Source organism: Dendrobates tinctorius, unplaced genomic scaffold, assembly GCF_039654945.1.
Source record: "Dendrobates tinctorius isolate UK_male_01 unplaced genomic scaffold, ASM3965494v1 ptg000226l, whole genome shotgun sequence".
In the NCBI taxonomy this organism is placed as follows: Eukaryota; Metazoa; Chordata; class Amphibia; order Anura; family Dendrobatidae; genus Dendrobates; species Dendrobates tinctorius.
The window spans coordinates 4,370,054-4,385,638 of record NW_027361893.1 but is presented as its reverse complement, the minus strand read 5'-3'; the positions used below and the strand labels follow the sequence as shown (position 1 = coordinate 4,385,638).

At 52.4% G+C, this 15,585-nt stretch overlaps 2 protein-coding genes across 6 annotated transcripts in view; both read left to right on the top strand.

Moving 5' to 3' along the window:
• LOC141059241 (uncharacterized) overlaps positions 1 to 15,585 on the top strand; it is a 464,918-nt gene that overhangs the window by 124,256 nt on the left and 325,077 nt on the right. The window lies entirely within an intron of this gene.
• The window catches only part of LOC141059256 (uncharacterized), a 40,729-nt gene that overhangs the window by 14,475 nt on the left and 10,669 nt on the right, over positions 1 to 15,585 (top strand). The gene's annotated exons all lie outside the window — the stretch shown is intronic.

Genomic DNA, 15,585 nt, shown 5'->3' with positions numbered 1-15,585 from the left:
GTCTGGCAATTATAATAGGGATTTTCATATGAAGCTGCATGTGCAGTTATCGTGTGCATGGAGGGTGTGGAGACAGATGAAGAGTAGGGTGCAGATTCAGAATAATATTTGGAAGGAGGGAACAAGGCAAAGTTAGTTTACTGAGTAGTTGATGTGGTAGGCTTGTTTGAAGAGATGGGTTTTCAAAGCGCGCTTGAATAGGTCGGGGCTAGGTATCAGTCTGATCGTCTGGGGAAGTGCATTCCAGAGAGCTGGAGCAGCACGAGAGAAGTCTTGGAGACGGAGGTGCGAGGTTCAGATTACGGGGGATGTTTGTCTTAGGTCATTTGTAGAACGGAGGGCACGTGTAGGGCGATAGACAGAGATGAGAGAGGAGATAAAAGGCGGTGCAGAACATTGGAGAGCTTTGTGGGTGAGAGAGATGAGTTTATACTGGACCCTGTAGCGAATAGGTAGCCAGTGTAATGACTGGCACAAGATGGAGGCATCGGTGAAGCGGCTGGACAGAAATATGACCTTGGCTGCCGCATTCAAAATGGATTGGAGAGGAGAAAGTTTGGTAAGAGGGAGACCTATCAGAAGAGAGTTGCAGAAGTCCAGACGAGAATGAATAAGAGCGACAGTAAGAGTCTTAGCAGTTTCAAAGGTGAGAAAAGGTCGGATTCTGGAGATGTTTTTAAGATGCAGGTGACAAGAGCGAGTGAGTGATCGGATATAGGGAGTAAAGGAAAGTTCAGTGTCAAATATGACCCCAAGACAGCGGGCATGCTGTTTGGGAGTTATGGTTGAACCCTCCAGGGTTATTTCGATGTTAGGTAGAGTGAGGTTAGTGGAGGGGAGAAACACACGAAGTTCAGTTTTGGAGAGATTTAGTTTCAGATAGAGGGAGGACATGCTGTTAGAGACAGCAGACAGACAATCCTTGGTATTTTGAATTAGGGTAGGGGTGATGTCAGGGGAAGAAGTGTATAATTGGGTGTCATCAGCATAGAGATGATACTGGAACCCAAATTTGCTGATTGTTTGTCCAATAGGGGCAGTGTATAGAGAGAAGAGGAGGGGGCCTAGGACTGAGCACTGTGGGATCCCGATAGTAAGGGGACGAGGAGAGGAAGAGGAGCCGGCAAAAGATACAGTGAAGGAGCGGTCAGAGAGGTAGGAGGAGAACCAGGAGAGGGCTGTGTCCTTGAGGCCTATAGAGCGGAGCATAGTGAGGAGGAGCTGGTGATCCACAGTGTCAAATGCGGCAGAGAGATCCAGGAGAATCGGCAGGGAGCAATGACCTTTCGATTTAGCTGTTATTATATCATTAGAGACTTTAGTGAGGACAGTTTCAGTAGAGTGTAAAGAGCGGAAACCAGATTGTAAGGGGTCGAGAAGAGAGTTATCTGAGAGATAGCTATCAGGTTCCTGACAGCGCCAGTGTACAGCCTCCGCTGAGCAGGGACTCACCTGTACTGTAGGGGCCCCGGGGACTGGAATAGCCGGAAAGTACAGATGCACAGGACCTGAACGCTGAAGCTTTAGCAAGCAGGCACAGGACCTATGGTCATGTGACAGCAAGGGGCGGGGCTTAGCGTCCTGCTATCAGAGATGGTAGAAAACTCAAAGTCGGGCAAAACGGAGGTTATACACAGTACGGGCAAACGAGGTACAGGAGGGATAAACAGACGGGAGGTCAGACAAAGCCAAAGGTCATACACAAGAGGGCGGTGCGGTACCAAAGAGACGAGCAGAGAGTAGTCGGGTCACAAGCAGAGAGTTATACACGAGAGAGCAGTGCGGTACAAGAGGGGCAGGCAGAACTCGTAACAGGGACAGAACCGGATCACAACCAAACAAGCAACAAGTTATCAGGCACAAGGCACAAGTGTACAAGAGGTCAACTAACTCAGCCGAGGGCAGGAGTATAACTGATACCGGACCTAGGTCCAGTGAGCATTAAATAGCCGCCCTCTGCCAGAGAGAGGCAGCACAATTAACCCACAGTCTGACCAGGACGGGCCAAAGCGAAATCCCGTCCTAGATCATGACAATAGCGGATTAGACGGGAGTGGACCAAGTGTTCCAGGAGTTTAGAGATGAAGGAAAGGTTAGACAGGTCTGTAGTTAGCAGTGCAGTTCTGGTCCAGGGATGGCTTTTTAAGTAAAGGGGTTATGATGGCATGTTTAAATGAGGAGGGAAATGTACCTGAAGAAAGAGAGAGGTTAAATATTTTAGTCAGGTGAGTGGTGACCACTGGTGAGAGAGACTGCAGGAGCTGTGAAGGAATGGGGTCACAGTTGCAGGTTGTAGGCCGAGCGGAAGCAAGGAGCTTGGAAACTTCTTCTGAAACAGGCTCAAAGATATCTAGTGAGCTTGAGGTGCGGCAGGGAAGGGGATCCAGGCACTGAGGAGATTGGGCTGAGATATCCTGATGGATGTGGTTGATTTTTTCTAGGAAATAAGTGGCCAGATCCTCACCGCTGAGGTTGGTGATGGGGGCCTGTACTTTAGGTTTCAGGAGGGAGTTTAAGGTTTCAAAAAGTCGTCTTGGGTAGTTGGATAGTGAGGTGATGAGGGTGGTGAAGTAGGATTGTTTGGCCAGATGAAGGGCAGAGTTATAGGTTTTGAGTATGAACTTATAGTGGATGAAGTCTTCTGCTAAGAGAGATTTTCTCCACTGCCGCTCTGCACACCTTGAGCAGCGCTGAAGAAAGCGTGTTTGCATTGTGTGCCAGGGCTGCCATTGTCTGTGTCGGGTCTTTCTGCGTGTAGAAGGTGCTGCTTGATCTAGGGCATTCTTCAGTGTATTATTGAAGTGTGACAATGCTATTTCTGGACAGGAGAGGGAGGAGATGGGGGATAAATATGTGTGGAGATTGTCCATAAGTTGCTGGGTATTAATGGTACGTGTATTCCGATAAGTGTGGTAAGTGGGGGTGTCCCGGGTGAGGAGACAATTCTTGACTGAGAAGGAAAGAAGATTGTGGTCCGAGAGTGGGAGAGGGGAGTTAGTAAAGTTGTGCAGTGAGCCGGGACGGGAGAAAACCAGGTCCAGAGTATTCCCGTCTTCATGTGTAGGAGAATTAGTAAACTGTGAGAGGCCGAATGAAGAAGTTAGAGAAAGAAGATGACAGGCAGATTGGGAGAGGGGATCATTGATGGGGATGTTAAAGTCTCCCATGATGAGGGTGGGGATGTCACAGGATAGAAAGTGAGTAAGCTAGGTGGCGAAGTGGTCTAGAAACTGGCGGGAGGAGCCTGGGGGGCAATAGACAACCGCCACTAGTAAGGAGAAGGGCTTAAAGAGTCTGACGGCGTGGACTTCAAAGGAAGGAAATGTAAGTGAGGGAACTGGGGGGATGACCTGGAAAGCACATTGTGATGAAAGGAGCAAACCAACACCTCCACCCTGTCTGTTCTCAGGTCTGGTGGTATGTGAAAATTTCAGCCCACCAAACGAGAGAGCGGCAGCAGCGGTGGTGTCTGAATGCTGGATCCAGGTTTCTGTAATAGCCAGAAGGTTAAGGGAATTAGAGAGAAAAGAATCGTGAATGTATGTGAACACACAGACCGTGCATTCCAGAGAGCACATTGTAAAGCGATAGGAGAAGGCATGCACTGAATGTTAATAAGATTAGCAGGGTTTCTATATGCAGCTGGAGGACAGTAATGTATGCTGGTGGAGGGAGGCCCAGGGTTGGGGGAGATGTCGTCTGCAACTAGTAAAAGGAGAAAAAACAGAAAGAGCAGGTGGTGGGATGATTTGTATGAACGTTTTGAGTGCTGCATGGAGGTATTGGATGGTTTGGAGTGTGTAAGAAATGTCAGTAGAGCCTCAGAGTTATACATGCGAGATTCGTAGTTATAGCCTTATCCTTAGTTATATAGTGTCACTTATCCATCCTGACGTCTCTCGGCATCCTGGACGGTGGTGTGTCGGCGTAGCAGCCGCTGGGCCCAGCTGCTGAGGATCTGGCGTAGTTTTTTGGCGTTCCGACACTCAGGCGAAGCAGGGGCACAACAGGCCCTAGAAGAGTTCTTTGGCGGAGGGTCCCCCAGCAGAGGCAGAAGGACACCGCCTGGGAGTGGGAGAGTCGAGGCCGCAGTCCCCGGACAGGGGCAAGCAGCAGCGGTGCTGGGTGGCGGTTGGTAGGCCACCGGCGCAGCCAGCGGCTGCACTAGGGGGTCCGCGGCCGGCGACGGCCCGGCTCTTGCCACGGACTGGATTGGGGCAATGGCAGCCGCAGGCGGCAATGAACAAGCCTGCGGTCGGGAGCGGAGCGACTGCGGGCAGCAGCGGGCAGGCCACAGCGGCGAGCTGGAGTGAGGCAGCAACGGCCGCGGGTGGCTGCGGGCAGGCCACAGCCGCGAGCTGGAGTGAGACGGCAACAGTCGCGGGCTGAAGCGAAGCATCGGTTCTCTGATGGTTGGCACGGCGCCATCTCTTTGCAGTCCACCGTGAGTCTCCCTCCTGCCTCTGTCCTCCTCTCTGGCTTCTGCTTATCGCGCTGGCTCCCAGGCGCTCCCACTATCTCCTGCTCCTTCTCTCATTCTGCTGACTCACTCTGACCAACGTCCTCCACCCCTTTTGTATAGGCTCCTCCCCTAACCAACCTGTCAGTCTCAGCGGTCCGTCCCTTAGCTCTGCTCTCCGGAAACAGACTCCCCCGGAACCTAGATGACGGTCCCCTTGGTTCCGGCTCGGACACTCGGTGGCGGCCCTTTCTCCCACACTTCCCCATCCTGTATGCTCGCCAGTCCTCGGGCGAGGGCTTTAGTAGACTCGGGTTATCCTTTGGAGGCGACAGTTCTTGTTGCCATACGAACTGGTCCTGTTCGTAACGTTCGGGGGGTTTGCCAGCTGTTGACCGCTCGGAGCGTCTGAGTTTGACTGTGGTGGAACTTTCTGGGGTGGTGGGTGGTGGTGGGCTGGTCGATTCTGGTGCGCTGAGAAACATGTGATGGTGTCTCCGTGGCTTGTGTTTTGCATATATTTACATATTTCCCATAAGGGTGGGGGCATTGCCCTAGAATCACTGCATTGAGAAACATGTGATGGAGTCTCCGCAGTGTTGGATGTTGATCTCCATGAGTTCATTCATCCTCAATTTTCACAGTCTTCTACTAGGCATTGTGTTATGAATGAGTCACCGTAGGAGGCAAAAACAGAAATACTAGCTAAGTCCAGAAAACCAGAGAAGTTGGCAGCTATCAGATTACAGACCCCTGAACCTATCAACAACAGCTAGCAGTAGCCGTGGGGGGTTCCTACGGTGCCCTAGACCCCTCGATCACAGCCGGAGAACTACATAGCCTAAAGACAGAAAGGGAAATCTAAACTGCCCCAGAGCAGACCCCAAAGCAATAGGCAGCCCCCAACATATAATGACGGTGAAGCCAGATGAAAAAACACTCACACAGATAGAAAGATAGGCTGAGCAAACGATGGGGCCCAAGCTGACTACAAAGGACAGGATAGAAAAGCTGCTGTCTGTAATCCGCCAAAACCCTATCAAAAGAGCCAACAGCTGATAGGGAAAAAAGCCCTGAAGACGCTAGGCTTCAAAAAGACTATATCAGTACTCAGGTATTTTCTAAAGACAGAGCAAAAAGGAATTCAGCACACCCCAGCAGGGAATGGCAGAAATCCAGAAAAACAAGGAAAAACAAAACCAAAACACAAATGCAAAAAACAGAGCAGAGAACTTAGCTTTTGAGGAGCAGGAATCAGACTGGTCTCCTAGAATCCCTCAGAGAGATCACCAGCAAGGCAGAAGGGCGTCGGCTGCCTTATATCCAGTCAGAAATTCCCGTCACCCAGTCATCATCATCCAGCTCAGGTGCTTGGTGATCAGCCTCACTACCTTCCTTCATCAGAAGAGGGAGTTCATCAGACCTCAATGGTGAAGGGGAAAATGAACTCACAACAGCATTACTCCTACTGGCCAGTTTCCTACTCCACACTGATGAGGGGCAATACCCCGAAACAGCTGTCTGTGGATGGATACCATGTTTTGGCATAGGTGGTTTCCATCATTGGAGACTGCCCTTCCCGTGGTTGTTCCCTCCCGGGGAAAGACCTGGCTAGTCATTGCTTGCGTTGAGAAATATGTGATGGTGTCTCCGCGGCTTGTGTTTTGCATATATTTACATATTTCCCATAAGGGTAGGGGCATTGCCCTAGAATCACTGCGTTGAGAAACATGTGATGGTGTCTCCGCAGTTTTGGATGTTGATCTCCATGAGTTCATTCATCCTCATTTTTCACAGTCTTCTACTAGGCATTGCTAATACTGGCCAGTTTCCTACTCCACACTGATGAGGGGCAATACCCCGAAACAGCTATCTGTGGATGGATACCATGTTTTGGCATAGGTGGTTTCCTTCATTGGAGACTGCCCTTCCCGTGGTTGTTCCCTCCCGGGGAAAGACCTGGCTAGTCATTGCTTGTGTTGAGAAACATGTGATGGTGTCTCCGTGGCTTGTGCTTTGCATATATTTACATATTTCCCATAAGGGTGGGGGCATTGCCCTAGAATCACTGCGTTGAGAAACATGTGAGGTGTCTCCGCAGTGTTGGATGTTGATCTCCATGAGTTCATTCATCCTCATTTTTCACAGATTCTGGTGGGCTGACTGGGCCTACTGAGATGTCATTTCTTGGAGGGCCCGCAGATACGGCTGGGAAGTCTTCGTCATCCAGGTCCCAGACCGTTGGCGGGGGGGTCGGGGACCTGAGGGGTCGGCTCGGGTCGCATGGAGTCAGCGGATGTACAGGGCCGCAACATACTATGGTGCACAGTACGAGTGGGAAATGCCCCGTCTTTTTCAGGTTGTACCTCGTGCACAAGCCCATCGGGGCTTATTCGGCGCAATACTCGGTAAGGGCTTTCTTCCCACCGAGATTCTAACTTGTTCTGGGGACGCTGGTCTAGTACGAGTACTCGATCCCCAGATTGGAAGTCAGTGGGTGGAGGCAGAGTCCCCCCTGGGTGTTCTAGGTCCTGGACCTTTGTATGGACGATTTGGTGGAGGGTTTGTAGCCGGTGCCAGTGGTTTCGGACCCATGATGATACCCCGGTCCAGGGTTGGGGTTCCTCCGTGTTCAATTCTACTTCTGTGATCCCTTTGCCTTCCCGTCCAAATAGCAGTGACTAGGGGGTATAGCCGGTAACCCGGTTGTTATAGACCCACACTAGTTCAGGGACAGCGGGCCTTCCAGTCACTCTCCAGGGTACGCAACATTTGAATTAGTGTCCGATTAAATCGTTCGCAGGCCTCGTTTCGCTGCGGGTGGTATGGCGTGGTTCGGGATTTATCGATACCATACAGACGATGTAATTCCTCCATGACTTTTCCCAGGAAGCATGCTCCCTGGTCTGAATGTATTAGTTGCGGGCAGCCGTACACTTGGATAAAGTTTTTGAAGATTGCATAGGCGGCTGACTCTGCAGTTTGATCTCGGGTGGGGGTTACCACGGCAAATTTGGTGAAATGATCCACCATGACGAGACAATGCTCATACCCCTGATATGTGGGACCAATGGTTAAATAGTCCACCGTTAAGGGCTCGAGGGGCGCTGATGTCACTATCGTTTGCACCAGGGCTCGTTGTGCAGGTGGTTTAGCGAGCTCGCATGGGCGGCAGGCCCGGCAAACTTCTTCCACAGCAGCATGCAAGAGCGGATGGTAAACTATCTGCTGCAACCATTGCAAGGTCTTTTGAGCTCCGAAGTGAGCCCCTTTTTCGTGGGCTTCCCGCGTTGGGCTCCGGGCACAACTACCTGCCAAGTTGTAGCAGACGTCGCCCGTGACACTGCCTTATGATACAATAATCCTTTCTTGATGACTGATTTCTCCCATTGGCGCAACATATCCTGAGTCAAAGTCTGTCTTTGAGAGTCGGTGGGCAGTTTGCCGGTGGTCACCCATCGGCGCAGGAGTCCAATTTCCCCATCTTCTTGCTGCTGTTGGATCCATCTGTCCCATAATTGTTCCAGCTTCCCCTGTGATGGTCCTGAATGGGATTCTCCTTGGGTGGCAGCTGTAAGCACGGCGGTGGTGAGGGCAAATGGCGTCTCTTCCCCTTCCAATTCGTCCCGACTTTTCCCTGGGGTTGTATGCCGGATCCTGGAGAGGGCGTCAGCGTGTACATTTTCTGCTCCCCTTTTATAGATGATCTTATAGTTGAACTTGGCCATCCGGGCCACCCATCGCTGCTCCAGAGCCCCCAGTTTGGCATTTTCTAAATGGGCCAGCGGGTTGTTGTCAGTCTGCACCACTACCTCGGAGCCCGCCAGGTACTCTGCGAACCGCTCCATCATGGCCCACACTACCGCAAGGAGCTCGAGCTTAAAGGAGCTGTAATTGTCATGGTTACGTTAGGAGTCATGAAGTGATCGGCTACCATAGGCGATCACTTTCTCTTGGCCGTCTTCAACCTGTGACAGCACAGCCCCTAGTCCGTGGAGGCTCCCGTCGGTGTGCAGTATGAACAGTTGCGAGAAATCTGCATAAGCTAACACCGGGGCACCCGAGAGTGCAGCCTTAAGGTCTTGAAAAGCATCTTCTTGCGGTTGTTGCCACTGGATTTTCCGCCCATTCGCCCCGGCAGGAGTCCCCTTTAGCAGATCCTGCAGGGCTCGGCGTGTAAAATTCTTTATGAACCGACGGTAGTAGCCGGCCAACCCCAGGAAGGCGCGCATGTCTTTTACCGTCTCAGGGGTAGCCATCCCTGGATGGTGGCAAACTTTTCCAGGGACGGTCTAACGCCCTTGGCCGAGACGATATGTCCCAGATATTCGATCTGGGTGCGAAACAGGTGGCATTTCTGGGGTTTTACCTTCAACCCGTACTTCTGCAGCTGGCCGAGCACCTGTCCCAACCACCAAAGGTGGTCCTCGAACATGGCGGAATAGATGATATCGTCCAAGTATATCAGCGTGGCTTCAAAGTTGAGATCTCCCAGACACCACTCCATCAGCCGCTGAAAGGTTCCCAGGGCGTTGGCCAGTCCAAACGGCATTCGATTGAACTCAAACAGTCCCATGGGGAGAATGAATGCCGTCTTGCCTCTGTCTTCCTCCGACATCGGCACCTGCCAGTATCCACTGGCCAGATCTAAAGTCGAGATGTACGTCACCTTCCCCAAGGCGGACAGAGACTCTTCTATGCGGGGCAGCGGGTACGAGTCTTTAATGGTGCAGGCGTTCAGCTTCCGATAATCTACACAGAAGCGTAGGGTACCATCCTTTTTGCGGACCAGCTTGATGGGAGCCGCCCAAGGGCTCTGGCTTTCTCGTATGACCCCTGTTATGAATGGGTCACCGAGGAGGAAAAAACCTCAACATGCTAAGCCCAGAAAAACCAGAGAGGTTGGTAACTATGCAGATTGCAGATCCCTGATCCTAACCACACAACTAGCAGCAGCCGTGGAGCGTACCTACGATGAACCTAGACGCCTCGTCACAGCCGGAGCACTAAATAAGCCTAAAGCAAGAAAAGGGGAAAACTAACTGCCCCAGAGCAGACCCCAAAGGAATAGCCCCCACACATGTATTGACGGTGAAACAAGATGAAAACACAAACACAGGCAGGAAAATAGGCTGAGCAAACGATGGGGCCCAAACTAACTAGAAAGGAGAGGAAAGGAAAGACACTGTCTGCAATCTGCCCAAAACCCTACAAAATAATGTACAACAGTTCTGATAACAAAATTAACCCTGAAGTCACTAGACTTCTCCCACTATATCAGCACTCTGAAATATTCTGAGACAGAGCAAAAAGAGGCCAATCTAATTAGGGACAAAAAGCAAATTGGCAAATACAGATAAATAAGGGTGGAAATTCAGCACAGCCCCAGCCGGGGCTGGCTGACCACACAAAAAACTGAATAGAACAACAAAATCAAGTGTGAACATTAGCCGAGAAACTTAGCTTGAGCTGACTGGAACAGAGCTGAGAACCAAGACCTGACAAGCAGAAGGAATCACCAGCACCAGAGTAGGGCGTCGGCTGTCTTAAATCCAATCTGAGATTCCTGAGGTCCAATCGTCATCCTCATTATCAGGTGGCAGATCTCTACTGATTAAATCAGCCTCACTACCTCCTGTTACCACCAGAGGGAGCCTGGAAGGAGAACTCACAACTGGTAGACCAGAAAATGAACTCACAACAGACCCCCTTCCGGAGCATTTGGCCCAGTAAAGTTTTCACCTCCTGGTATAGCTGTGGAGGGATTTGACGATATCGATCCCGGAGGGGGGCCGTTCCTGCTGTGGGAATTCGATACGCGATGGCTGTGGTGCATCCAAAATCATCCTCGTGGCTGGCGAATACCTCGTAATGCTGTCCGAGGGGTGTTTCTACCTGGAGTCAGGCCGGAGGGTTCGGCCCGCATTCTTTCCAGGATGTTTCGACCTTTCCCCTGGGTCGAGGTCAGTATGCAGAGTTCGAATAGTTACTGCCCAAGGGTCCTCGGGTTGCACCTTTAACTGGATCATAGGGGCTGGCAGCACCTCTTCCAAAGGTCTTACCAGCTTGGCCATTTCGGCCCGGGGCTTTAAGACGATCTCTTGGTCTTCTAGGTTGATGCAGTGCAGCAGGACGGTCCCTCCACGCACCGTGGTCAGGGAGCGAGCCACCAGTATGCCAGGATGCAGGCGTTCCGAGTAGCATGGCTCCACCTGCATCTCCACGCCCTCCAAAGGCACCGGGGCGTGGATCAGCGGGGCCACCACTGTCTGCCTGGGGGGGCAGCACGAGCGGGGGAGCCGCTGGTGCGATGACTTTGCCCAGTGCCTCGCCCTCCTAGCAGTCCTGGAGAACTCGCGCCTCCCGCACCAACTGCTGGAAGACCTGCCCTTGGGCCGTGTGTGAACCCCACTGGTTCAGGGTCTCTTGCATGGGGTCATTGAGGAGTAAATTGCCAAACCCCCGCAGTATGTTCATGCCCAGGATGACTGGATGATTGTTTTAGTTTCCTCTTGGGTCAGGATGACTCCCCGGCGACCGAGGGATTTGCCACACAGTGTAATCTGCAGCCAAACCACTCCGGCGACAGGGACCGGTTGTTGATTGGCGGCTACCAGTCTTATCATGGACCCCCACTGGGGTCTCGCTGCCTTGGGAAAATGCTGCCGAAAATAAGTTGCAGGCATGGTCGTTACTTGCGACCCTGTGTCCACTAGGCACCGTATGGCACGGCCCTCGACCTCTGCCCATACCACTGGACATTTTGTGACCTGATCTTTGGAACTTCCACCACCCTTTGTTGTGGCTTCTGGCTCTGAGCGGCCACCACCCCAGCTCGGAGCCCTCTAGTTTAATGGGCGCCGGGGTGGGCATCTCCCATGCCGCTGACACTCTCGTGCGAAGTGGCCCAGCCCCCCGCACTCATAACACCGGGGCTGCGAGGCCCGGCCACTCCGGACACTACAAGACCCCAGCGCCCGGGATTGAAACTAGGCCGCCCAGTCGTGAACTCGGTCCTTCTTTTCACTTCGGCCAACTTGCCCTTGATGTTCTTCAGCTCTTATTTCATCTCTTCTATCCATTGGGGTTCCCCGACAGCGTTTATGGAGGCCTCCATACTCCGGACCTTTCCCACGGCGACCGTCATTCCCTGCTCCTGCTCTCGCACTCGCGCCTGACTCCCCACCTCAGAGAAGGCAATACATGGGTTCACTCGGACCTGCTCCTGCAATGCCTGCTTTATTAATGGGTCTCGGAGTCCAGTCACTAACAGGTCACGTAGGGTAATGTCAGTGGGTCCTACCCCTACACCGTCCTTCCGCTCGATGCCTGTGTATAACTCCTGGAGGACATTCATATACTGGGTGATGGTCTCCCCCTCTCCCTGCATTCAACTGAACAACCGGGTCCTCAACTCTCCCACGTTTGTCGGATCCCCATGGGTCTCTTCCAGAATCCACAAGACCCTAACAAAGGTGTTGCGGTGTCCCGGGGACCTCAACATTACTGAATTCTGGGCCTCCCCATCTAATGCCATGAGGGCTACCTTGGCTTCTAGGTCAGGGGTCATCGCATGCATGCGGAAGAGCCCTCGCATTCACTCTGTCCAGCTCCACAGCATGGTGTTGGAGCCGGAAAACCGTGGCAGGTTGCTTAGCATAGCCCCCAAAGAAATGCTAGACCGGGGGCCCTTGTTATCTGCTGCATCTACGGCCCCGCTTTGGTCTGGGGTGCCGTTGTCTGCGCTCGGAGACTGCATCCTGCCGACTACGCAAAATGTGGTCATGGCAGGTACGCGGGATGCAGTGATGAGACGCGAGACGGATTAAACTTTAGGTAATAACTTTTTATAGTCTAGTCTAAGCAACCAAACAAATAACATAAATTGTCCTCGCAGGGACTCAGTACAAGCAAACACTGGTGTAGGAGAACACGACTACGCCGGCAAATGCCGATCACTATAGGGCCGCGGTATGGCCGACTACGGGTCCTTAGTTATATAGTGTCACTTATCTGTCCTGTCGTCCCTCGGCGTCCTGAATGGTGGTGCGTCGGTGTAGCAGCCGCTGGGCCCAGCTGCTGAGGATCTGGCGAAGCAGGGGCACAACAGGCCCTAGAAGAGTTCTTTGGCGGAGGGTCCCCCAGCAGAGGCAGCAGGACACCGCCTGGGAGTGGAAGAGTCGAGGCCGCAGTCCTCAGACAGGGGCAAGCAGCGGCGGTGCTGGGGTGGCGGTTGGTAGGCCACCGGCGCATCCAGCGGCTGCACTAGGGGGTCCGGCGGGCGACGGTCCGGCTCTTGCCACGGACTGGAGCGAGGCAATGAACAAGCTGCAGCCGCGGTCGGGAGCGGAGTGGCTGCAGGCAGCAGTGGGCAGGCAGCAGCCGCGGGCTGGGGCGAGGCGGCAATGGCCGCAGGCTGGAGTGAGGCGGCAACGGCCGCGGGTGGCTGCGGGCAGGCCGCAGCCGCGAGCTGGAGTGAGGCAGCAACGGCCGCGGGCTGAAGCAGAGCAGCGGTTCTCTGACGGTCAGCTCAGCGCCGTCTCTCTCTGAGGTCCACCGTGAGTCTCTTTCCTGCCTCTGTCCTTCTCTCTGGCTTCTGCTAGTCGCTCTGGCTCCCAGGCGCTCCCATGGTCTCCTGCTCCTCTCTCGTTCTGCTGACTCACTCTGACCAGTGTCCTCCTCCCCTTTTATGTAGGCTCCTCCCCTAATCAACCTGTCAGTCTCAGCGGTCCGTCCATTAGCTCTGCTCTCCGGAAACAGACTCCCCCGGAACCTAGATGACGGTCCCCTTGGTTCCGGCCAGGACACTCGGTGGGGGCCCTTCCTACCACACCATTATCACTATTTTGCCTCCCGACTACAACATTCTCCTCCACACAAAACTGTTCAAATGACTTTGAGCATTGAAAGCCTTTTTCTATAGAACTTACAACCTGGAATATCCACCTACCCCCTGGGGTTAGAAGACTGACTGTTACCTGCCCAGATCTGTGAACTACAAAGCCAAATGACAGCGTACGTAGAATGTGCTGACAAGTTAGAAAATCACTTGAAGAAAAGTATTATGATGGTTCTCTAAGAGAAAGCGGAGGGTAATGATGCTGTTGGCTTCCTAGATACATGATATCTTATTGGATGAATCTACCTTCTCTCTCTTCTGTGCTGCTGAATGTGTTCATATGGTCCCTACAAGACCAGCTCCAGTCTTTCTGTCCAAACTTCACTTTTATGATCAACAACATTAAATGTGCAGTGAGGCGAAGTGTGAATTTCTGTGCAATAACAACAGAGTTTCCCTTTATCCTGACTTTCAATTTGTATTAAAACTAACAAATTTCAAGGAGAATTGTGATAGAGTACATAAAAACATTACACCTGTGCCATGATATATCTCTAAGCTGTGCGTGGCTTATAGCTGTAATATACATTTATTCACACCTGCAGGAGATGTGTTGGCATGGCTCGAGCCCTGGTTTCATGGATTCACTCCACGTCATAAATTCCATTATGTTTTCAATCCTAAGGAATTCAGATTACTGCACAATCTCTCCTGAAATGGGGGGCACTAATACTTTCTCTACTCTTTTGGTCAGGACTCACAGTAGCTCCAATAGTCCACCATAAATGAGTGCAACTCTGGTTTAGCGTTGGTGTTCTCCCCTCATATTTACATTGTTGTGGATGTAACATAATTTATTTGGACTCCAATGACAGCACCACAGAGAGGGGATCCGCCCTTCAGGAACAGGAAACTTACACACACAAAAAGGGTGGCACCTCTCCCACGCATCAGTTGGTTTCCTGTTCCTGTGGAGACTGGATCCTACAGATGATGGATCCCATGCTGGCTGGCTGACACAGGTAGCAGGGGGGTCTCCTACCTCGGCCGGTGCGGAGCTCCTGGAGACGCCACGGTAGGTCCTTGCTGGGCTGCGTGGCAGTGGCGTTCACAGCAGGGAGCGGAGTCCGGAGGATGTCCTCCTCCATAGAAGCCATAGCCGGGTGAATATACCCCGGGATCCTCTGTTCCAGCGGTGTGGGGGCTGACGGCGGTGTTTGGAGCGCGGCATGCGCTTCCGGGTCAGCGGCGCCACTGCGCAAGTGCAAAGAATCCAAGATGGCGGTTCCCATCGTAACGGGCGCCAAGGAACACGGGAGCCGCTGGGTGATGGCTGTGCCTGCTGGGGGTGGAGGGGCCAATCGGGGGGTGGCATGGCACGTCTGCTGCCGGGGGAGGGGTATAAAAGCATGGCACCAGGGAAGTTCTGTGCTTCTTGCCACATTATTTTATATAATAATGGAGAACGAGCAAGAGCAGCAGCAGCCCCTAGAGGAACATCAGCACGACATACAGAAGGCTCGGGGTCAGCAAAAATCCTGGGACAGCACAGAGCGTGGCAAGCGGAGTGACCAGTCCAGTCATAAGAGCTCCTCCAGATGGGGGTCAGGAGCATCGACTGAGAGAAATCCCCCTCATACTCCGGTACCTATTCGCTGCACTGGTAAGTGATCTAAGTGTATGTTCACTCAGTGATACGGCTTCCCCTTATGTTTTTATTTTAGGGGAAGAAGTGCATGGGTAAGGCAAAACACAGGGAATGCGCCCTCTGTAGATGCCCCCTACCTGATTCATGCCCTAAAACGTTGTGTACCCCCTGTATCCAGCAGACGGTGAGGTCTCTGGAAGGGGAAGGGGTGGAATGGCATTACGTCTAGATAGACCATATTGCCTTTTACTATCCTCCCTCAGGTAGCATAGGAATCACCTAATATCGCTGCAAGCCTGAAAGATATAGTCAGGGCGGAAGTAAGGGAATCCCTAAAGTCCCTTTCCCAAGCGGGAAGCTCAAAGTATGTGGCCCTTCTGGATTTAGACTCTTCGGCGGAATGGGGGTGAAATGAGGACTCCTCCGATTCATCCCTCTCGGCTTCTTCAGTGGAGGAAGACTCCGGTCATTTCTGCCTGCCCCTAGACTGAGTTGATAAGTTGGTAAAAGTGGTCAGGCGGATGATGGGGATAGAGGAACCCAAGCCACAGTTATCCATGCAGGATGTCATGTTCAAAGGGCTGGATCAGAGAAAGCGAAAGGCCTTCCCTTTAAATGAAAAAATCCAAGAGCTGATTC